The following is a 9,270-nucleotide window of genomic DNA, read 5'->3' as shown; positions in this document are numbered from 1 at the left end:
ATCCTCCAAGAGGGAAGGTGAAGCAGCAAAGCTCACAAATATCTCATCTAATACTTTGCTAACCCTAAACATGGTCCTTGGTACAAAATATATAGCCTTGGGGTCAAAGGAGATGATGAGGAGCCAAAGATGCAATCTCAGCCGGCCATCCTGGGAGGCCCGTGCGCACGGGGTAAGTTGGGCCCGTGCGCATGGGGGTCCCTTGGGCACGGTACAGTCCCGTGCGCAGGGGTGCTCCAGCGCCAACTTCTTGTGTAGTCTGTGGCCACAGTCTCGGGGGCCAGTGCGCATGGGGTCGCCTGGAGCCTCCTGTGCTGCTGCTGTTGTCCTTCTTCTTGGTTCGCACGGCCTTGGGGTGGTCCTCCTTCTCCTTGGTGATGCTCCTGAGCTTCTTGGTGATGCTCCTCTTCATACCTAAGGAGGCATAGCATATCTTGGTGAGGTAGTAAACATGTTCCATTCGTGTCCATATGCAAGTCTAGTAGGAAGGAGTTCACCTTGTTTTCCAAAGCACGTGCTCTAACTCTTGTCATGGGTCCTCGTGGGGTTGGATGTGTCGGTGTAGAGTCCATGGGGATGATGGAAGGATGCTCCGCATCAAGATGGAAGAAAGGAGAAGAAGAGGAGCAGCCGCAGGAGCCAGGCCGGACATCCGGACCGCCGTCCGGATCATCCGGGTCCCCCTCCGGATCATCCGGATAACTCCGTACGAAGACACCCGAAGGCCTCGTGTGAAGCCGGATCATCCGGGTCCCCTCCTGGATCATCCGGACCCCCATCCGGATCATCCGGGCTTTGCCTGCGTGCATGCCTCCGGCCGAGGCCCATGTACCCATTCCGCCCCCTCACTTACCCCTTCATTGCCTAGACTATAAATAGACCTCCTCCTCCCCATTTTGAGGGTTGGCAAAGTGATAGCTCATTTATATGTGAGCTTTACTCCTACTCTTCTCTTGAGAGAGAGAGAGAGACCACCACTCCCATGGAGTTCAAGACCTGCATGTGAGATGATCCTGCGGGATATCATCAAGACCTCCTCACGGAGGAGACCATCAAGACCTCCTCTTGGAGATGAACTGTATCTTGTATCATTCCTTTTGTTGTTCATGTACACTTGTGGATCTTGTGTGTTTGATTGTATAGCGGATGTGTGATTGGACTTGTTCTTGAGTGTTTGCCCTTGTGATTTCTCCCCGTTCTTCCCCGTGTTCTTCGTGTTCTTCATAGGGATCCGCTCCAATCGTGAAAGATCGGCATCTAGGGTTCTACCCTACATCATCAAGCAAAGGCTATTGAAGATAAGGTGAACTCGCTCCTCTCCAAACTCCCTCTTTCTACTCACGAGACAGGGCTACTACCTCATACGGAAACTCTATGTGTGATCAGATGCTTGGAGGAGAGCCACGGAACAGCTACATGCAAGGACCAAGATGGCGAGGACACCAAGCGTGAAGATGAAGAAGAAGAGCTGCTTTGGAATCTATAGGCCCCGGACGACCGGCCTGGCCTGGAAGTCTGACCCCTGGAGGACGCTACAGCCAAGGAAAGAGAAGCCAGCCAGAGGTACAGGCCCCGGACGACCGGCCCAGCCCGGCCGACCGGCCACTCCCAGGCTCCGGACGACCGAGCCCTTCCGGACGTCCGTGCACCTGCCAACAGAACCAAAATCACGGAAATCCGAGGAAGTCTGGATGTCCGTGCCAACGACCATAGAACAAAATCTACGGACATCCGAGGAACCCCGAACGTCCGAGACCCCGCGAGCCTCCGGACGACCGACGCCCCACGGACGTCCGGACCCTGGCTGCGTCCAGCTGCGGGCTGAGGCCCGTGTAACCCTTCACTTCGCCCCTCATTTGCACTATGACTATAAATAGACCACTCCCACCTCCTAGATAGGGTAAGCATTGGTTTAGCTCATTTGAGATAGAGCATTGCCCATCCGTACCGGATCTACTCCTCGTGAGGGACCGCACCTCTTAAGAGAACATTCACCCAGATTCAAGACCACCATCCGGAGAAGATAATCAAGACCTCCTCACGGAGAAGAACGGTAACTCTTGTATCATCCCTTGTCGACTTTGGATCTCGTGTTACTTTGTGCCTCGATGCTCTAGCACTTGTGTGATCATATTTGTGTCGGTTGAGTGTTTCTCTAGTGTTCCCCCATGATTTCCCTCATGTTCTTCCGCCCGTTGTTCGTGTTCCTCATAGGGATCCTCTCCAAACGTGAAAGATCGGCCCCATAGGGTTCCGCCCTACATCATCTTGGTATCATGAGACACGTTGATCACGTTTTTGGAGCCCCTACCCCGTGTTTTCTAGCTTGATTTTGTTGATTTCGTCCTAAATCCGAAAATCCCCACCAAAAATAGCCCCAATTTTTTTTGTGATTTGTTGGTGAGTTGAAATATTTGTGGATTTGGTCCATGGATTTGTGTTGCCACATGTGGATCTAGCTTTCCCCACCCTCCCAACCCTTTTCCATCCACAAATCCGCTCGAATTTGACATCACCACTTCCATCCATCCCGAAAACGTGCAGTTCATCCCATGCCCGATTTTCGCCAGGATCCGGACGACCGGACCCCGTCGGACGTCCGACGACCGGACGACCGTGACCACCCGGACGTCCGAGAAAATCTGATGAAACTGAATTTGTACAGTTCGGCCACCACCACTTCCCCACTTTCCACCACATCTTCCAAACCCCCATACCACCACAGCTACCCACATACACCACCATCATCCCCCAATACCTCCTATGACGATTTTGACTCGTTTTGGTCTTTGAGATTTTGAGTTGTGGTTTCCCGTGTCCAATTGTGTTTCGTCTACATAGGTACGGTTCGACATCATCATCAACTCCACTCATCTTCGCAAAGGACTCATCATCTCCAAGGATGGTAACCTCGACGACATCTTTGTCATACCTTGCAATTGCATTGATAACCAGATGGCCTTACTTTTGTGTTGCTTACCCATCGAGACTAGCCATTGAGTATTGCCGGCAACGTAACTTGTGCACATTAGTGATCATACTCCATAGCATACATACCATACAATAGTGGTGCATATCTTAGCATCATCTTTTGTGTCACAAAGTTGTCATCGCATACACAATTGCTATCTTGGTTCGTGAAGTTTTGCATGAGAAAAGATCTCAAAAGTGAAAGAGCCAACAAAGCTTTTAAGCAAAGAGGGAAAGATAAGCAAAGAACTTATAAGCAAGAACCATATCATCATACTACATTAAGATTTTCATATCCGATCATCTTGGATCATATCACCGAAATACCATAGACAAGTTACGTATTTTTGCCTTATAGCATACTTGGGATAGAGGTCGTTGCATTTTTGCCTAGTAGGTTATGCACAAGTTACGTATCCACCTATTGTGCAATTGTGCTAGCGTCTCTCGTGTATTGTGCAACAAGAGCATTTTTTTGGATTCCACATTTTGGCTCACTTTTGGTTCGCACAATCCCAGTTATCTATTTGCGTGTGTGTTTCCGTGTACATCTACTTGCTTTGTCTACTTGTTGCATTTGCAAATTTGTGAATCCTTTCCAACATTTTTGAAGCTCGCTTACAATTGCATCAAATTTTGTGCCACCATCCTAACCAAGCTCCACCATAAGCTTTTACTTGTGTAGGTGTGAGAACCGACAAGAATTGCTACCAATAGTGCTATTTCATTGTCCGCATTTGAGTGAACTTGATTCATCGTCAACATTGGTCAAGGTACATTAGGTATAAGTTCTTCTCCTTCTCCCACTCACCTTTTGCTTGGAATGATGGATAGGCCAAGTACTTCTACCAACCCACTCTTCATCGAGCAAGACGACGACATGTCATCATTCATCACCAAGAGACACCTCTTTGGTGCACAATGAACGTTCCATAAAGAGCAACAAGCGATGACAGACCGCATCGACAATTTCGCCACCGACTTGCGACTCTCCGTGCAACATACAAAGGACTACTTCGACAACAAGCTCAATGCGCATAAGCAAGAGAACGATGCAAGGATGGATGAGATCTGCACTTTATTGGTGAACCGTCCTCCTTCTACTTCTTCATACTCAAGACGGAGCCACTCAAGTCGACACTCCGATGACACCTTCTCCGGCTCAAGTACACCGACATCGAACACTCTTCGACGAGCCGTGCGTCAAGACCGTCATGCATCTCGCAATCCTCTACACAACAAGCATTCACAAGACCAAGTCGACGAGCAAGTACTTCTTCCTCAACCACACTGATGTAGGGAGGAACCCTAGGGGCCGATCTTTCACGTTTGGAGTGGATCCTACGGGGAAACACGAAGAACGCGCGGAATGATGAGGACATCAATACCATTGTTACACCCACAGCCCCTACTGCTACATATACTGGACCAATTACTAGAGCTCGCCCACGCCAATTAAATTATCAGGTACTTTTGTTTCTTGGTAATGATTCTAATGTTCATGACAATATGATGCTGCCTAAATTGGATACATTTGTTTTTCTTACAAATGAAGGGCCTAGCTTGGAGAAGTGATGTAGAGCAGAACCCTATGTGGACGATATTTCACATTTGGAGTGGATCCTACGGAGAACACGACGAACAAGCAGAAGAACACAAGAAAAAACACGGGGAGGACCGAGAGAAACTCTAAAACGACAAGTAATCAATCACATAATGGCTAGATCATCGAACACATAAGGTGGCACAAGATTCAAAATCAACAAAGGAAAGATACAAAGGTAGCCGTTCTTCTACGTGAGGAGGTCTTGGTTGTCTTCCCTTCAAGGGGTCTTGAATCCGCTTGGGGGATCTTCTCCGAAGAGGTCGTGAGCTCTAAGGAGAAGTAACCAAGTGCATGAGCAAGGCTCTCACACAAAATATGAGCTAAACCAATGCTAACCCTCGCTAGGAGGTGGGAGAGACCTATTTATAGTCGTAGTGCAAATAGGAGTCAAGGTGAAGGGGTACAAGGGCTCCTTCCCAAGGGTGCGGTCACTCAGGTGTCGGACGTCCGGAAGGCGTCGAACGTCCGGGGCTCCGGGACGGTCCAGACATCCGGGGTTGTCGGACTTCCGTAGTTTCGGCTCGGGTGCTGGTCACCCGGTCATCCTGTGGCTTTGGTCTTCCGTTAATTTCCTCTTGGGTGCGCAGCTGCCGGACGTCCGGAGGGCGTCGGTCGTCCGGGGCCCTGGGAGTCGTCGGACGTCCGGGTAGGGCCGGTCGTCCGTGGCCTGTAGCTCTGTCCTGTCTTCCTTCCCTCGCTGTAGCATCTCCCAGGGCTCGGACGTCCGGGACCGGCCGGTCGTCCGGTGCCTGTAGCTTCACAAATGGCTCTTCTTCTTGATGTCCATGCTTGGCGTCCTTGCCACCTTGGCCATTTGGTGTAGCTGTCCCGTGGCTCTCCTCCAGGTACCTGATCACACAGAGTGTCCATATGAGGTAGTAGCCAAGTCTCGTGAGTAGAGAGAGGAAGTTCGGAGAGGAGCGAGTTCACCTTATCTTCGATAGCCTTTGCTCTAGCTCTTGTCATGGGTCCAAGTGGTGTTGAGGGAGATGTAGGTACGTCCATGGGGATGAGCGAGGGATGCTCCGCATCATCTCCCCCCCCCCTGGGAAAGATCCGACCTCGGATCAAAAGCTTCATCTCCATGGTATGGCGCGAGGTCCTTGACGTTGAAGATGTCGCTCACATTGTACTTGCCTCGTGGTAGGTCTATCTTTGTCGTTGTAGCATGCTAGCACCTTGAAGGGTCCATCGGCTCGAGGGAGAAGTTTGGACTTGCGTTCGTTGGGGAAGCGGTCCTTTCGAAGGTGTAGCCACACGAGATTGCCAATGTTGAAGATTATGGGTTGCTTGTTGACGTTGAGCTTGGTCGCTAGTCGTTGTGCTTGGCGCTCTATGGTGTGCCTTGTATCCTCATGCATCTTCTTGATGTAGCTTGCCCATGCACTCGCATCCATGTTGGTGCGCTCTTGTAGAGGAAGAGGTAGAATGTCCAATGGTGACAACGGGTTGAAGCCGTAGACGACCTCGAAGGGGACTTGCCGGTAGTCAAATGTCTTGCACGGTTGTAGGCGTACTCGGCGATGGGTAGACATGCTTCCCACTCCTTGATGTTCTTCTTGATCAACACACGAAGTAGAGTGGAGAGAGTCCGGTTTGTCACCTCCGTTTGGCCGTCGGTTTGAGGATGGTATGCGGATGAGAACAAGAGCTTGATTCTGAGTTTGGCGCATAGGGTCTTCCAAAAGTAACTCAAGAACTTGACGTCAAGATCGGAGACGATTGTCTTTGGTACTCCATGGAGTCACAAGATTTCCCTACAAAAGAGATTTTCAATGTGTGAAGCATCGTCTATCTTGTTGCAAGGAATGAAATGTGCCATCTTAGAAAATCGGTCCACAACAACAAACACGGAATCCTTTCCATTTTGAGTTCTAGGCAAACCAAGTACAAAATCCATGCTAATGTCTTCCCAAGGTTGATAAGGAATAGGAAGAGGCATGTAAAGACCATGAGATTGAGCTTTAGACTTAGCTTTATGACATGTAGAGCATCGGGTGGTGAAGCGTGAGACGTCTCGAAACATCTTGGGCCAAAAGTAGTTCTTGGAGAGCGTGGCGAATGTCTTATCTCGTCCAAAGTGTCCCATGAGTTTGTTAGCTTTCAAAAGTAGCAAACGAAGAGAAGACTCAGGAATGCATAGTTTGTTAGCTTTCATAAGATAAGCATCCTTGATATAATATTGTTCCCAAGAAGTATGCGTCAAACACTTAGCATAAGGAATAGCAAAAGATGGATCATTAGCATACAAGTCTTTGATGTGCTCAAAACCAATAACATTCAACTCAAGTTTAGTGACAAGCGTGCATATGCGTGAAAGCGCATCCGCAACTACATTTTCCTTACCCTTAATGTACTTGATCACATAGGAGAAAGATTCAATAAATTCACTCCATTTTGCATGACGCTTGTTCAACTTAGTTTGACCTTTTAAGTACTTAAGCGTTTCATGATCGGTATGTATGACAAACTCATGAGGTCTAAGATAATGTTCCCAAACATGTAGCACACGCACTAAAGCATACAATTCTTTGTCATATATGGGATAGTTAAGTTGAGCACCGGAGAGTTTTTCACTAAAATATGCAATGGCTCGTTTTTCTTGCATCAAAACTCCGCCAATTCCGGTACCACTTGCATCACAATGAACCTCAAAAGTTTTGTCAAAATTGGGCAAAGCAAGAATCGGAGCATGAGTAAGCAAAGACTTGAGCTCATCAAAAGCGGTGGATTGCAAAGATCCCCAAACAAAAGGAGCATTCTTCTTACTCAAGGCATGCAAAGGAGCGGCAATAGTGCTAAAATCTTTCACAAAGCGACGATAAAAACCCGCAAGACCAAGAAAACTACGCACTTGTTGCAAATTGGTGGGTTGGGGCCAAGTTTTAATTGCTTCAATTTTAGATTCATCAACATGGACACCCTTTGAAGAGACAACAAAACCCAAGAAAACCACTTTGTCAACACAAAATGTGCACTTTTTCATGTTTGCATAAAGACTTTCCTTGCGAAGGGTTTGCAAAACAGCCCTAACATGATTAAGATGCTCTTTCATGGTTTTGCTAAACACAAGAATATCATCGAAGTAAACCACAACAAAGACTCCAATATAAGGTCGAAGCACATAATGCATGAGACGCACGAAAGTACCGGGAGCCTCCGATAAACCCATAGGCATAACTAACCACTCATATAAGCCAAATTTGGTTTTGAAAGCAGTTTTCCATTCATCACCCTCTTGATGCGGATTTGATAATAGCCACTTTTAAGATCAATTTTTGAGAAAAAGTTGGCTCCACTAAGTTCATCAAGCATATCATCTAAGCGAGGAATGGGATGCCTATAGCGAACGGTAATAGCATTTATAGGTCTACAATCGGAACACAAGCGGAAACTTCCATCGGGCTTAGGCACAAGTATAACCGGAACGGCAAAGGGCTTAAGCTTTCACGTACATGACCGTTGTCGATTAGTTGTTGTACTTGCCGTTGAATCTCCTTGGTTTCTTTGGGATTGACACGGTATGGAGCTTTGTTTGGAAGTGGCGCTCCGGGGATGAGGTCGATTCGATGCTCAATGCCTCGTAGAGGAGGTAGACCCGGAGGTAGCTCATCGGGGAAAACATCTTGGAATTCCCGCAAAAGAGATTGAAACACTAAAGGTAGCTCATGAGGGGTGTTAGTTTTAGGTTCCCCATCCTTGCACACAAGGACAAAGTGCATCACACTCGATGGGTTCTCACACACTTCTCTCATCTCACTTTTTGTGGCAAATAGTATGAGGTTTTTCTCTCTAGGCGAAGAGGCGCTCAAGTTTGGCTGGTGGCTCTCACTAACTTTTTGGTGGATCACTTTCTCACTCTTCTCTCCATGATTGGTGGCTTGCTTGTCGGCTATCAGTTGACTAGGAGACATAGGTCTTAGCACATATTCCTTCCCTTTCATCTTGAAGCTATAGTGATTGGTGCGCCCATTGTGGATGACACCACGGTCGAATTGCCATGGTCGACCAAGAAGGAGGTGGCAAACGGTCATTGGGACCACATCACACTCCAAAGTGTCCTCATATGCACCAATTTTGAAGGAGACTTGGACCGTATGCTCAACGCGGATAGTGCCGGAGTCACTTAGCCATTGAACCTTGTAGGGGTGCGGGTGCTTCCTCTTTACCAATTGAAGCTTGGAGCATAGTTCTTCACTTGCCAAGTTGTGGCAACTACCTCCATCGATGATGACCTTGACGGACCTTCCATTGATGCCGGCCTTGGTGTGGAAGATATGGCATCGTTGGTCTTCTTCTTGTTGATGTTGAAGAGTCAAGACCTTGGAGACAACAAGAGCGGGGCTCGTATCTTCATCACAAAAGACTTGATCATCTTCATCCTCGTTCACGCGCCGGTGCATGGCCACTTGCTCAAGAGCTTCCATCTCCTCATCACTCATGGAGTCGTAGGTGCCATCGTCGTTGAGGATCATGGTGCGCTTGTTGGTGCATTCATAGGACTTGTGGCCTCGGCCGCCGCAAGTGAAACACTTGAAGGAGCTTGTCTTGATGGTCTCATCGGTCGGAGTAGATGACGAAGCACGCGGCTTGAAGTTGCTTGTAGTAGGAGGAAGACGACTTGAACTTGCCGAAGTTTTCTTGTAACTTGACTTGTCGTCGTTGCTTGGAGAAGGCTTGGTTGATGTCGAAGT

This window comes from Triticum aestivum, chromosome 3B (genome assembly GCF_018294505.1).
Source record: "Triticum aestivum cultivar Chinese Spring chromosome 3B, IWGSC CS RefSeq v2.1, whole genome shotgun sequence".
Lineage (NCBI taxonomy): Eukaryota > Viridiplantae > Streptophyta > Magnoliopsida > Poales > Poaceae > Triticum > Triticum aestivum.
Note: the sequence above shows the minus strand (reverse complement) of the source record.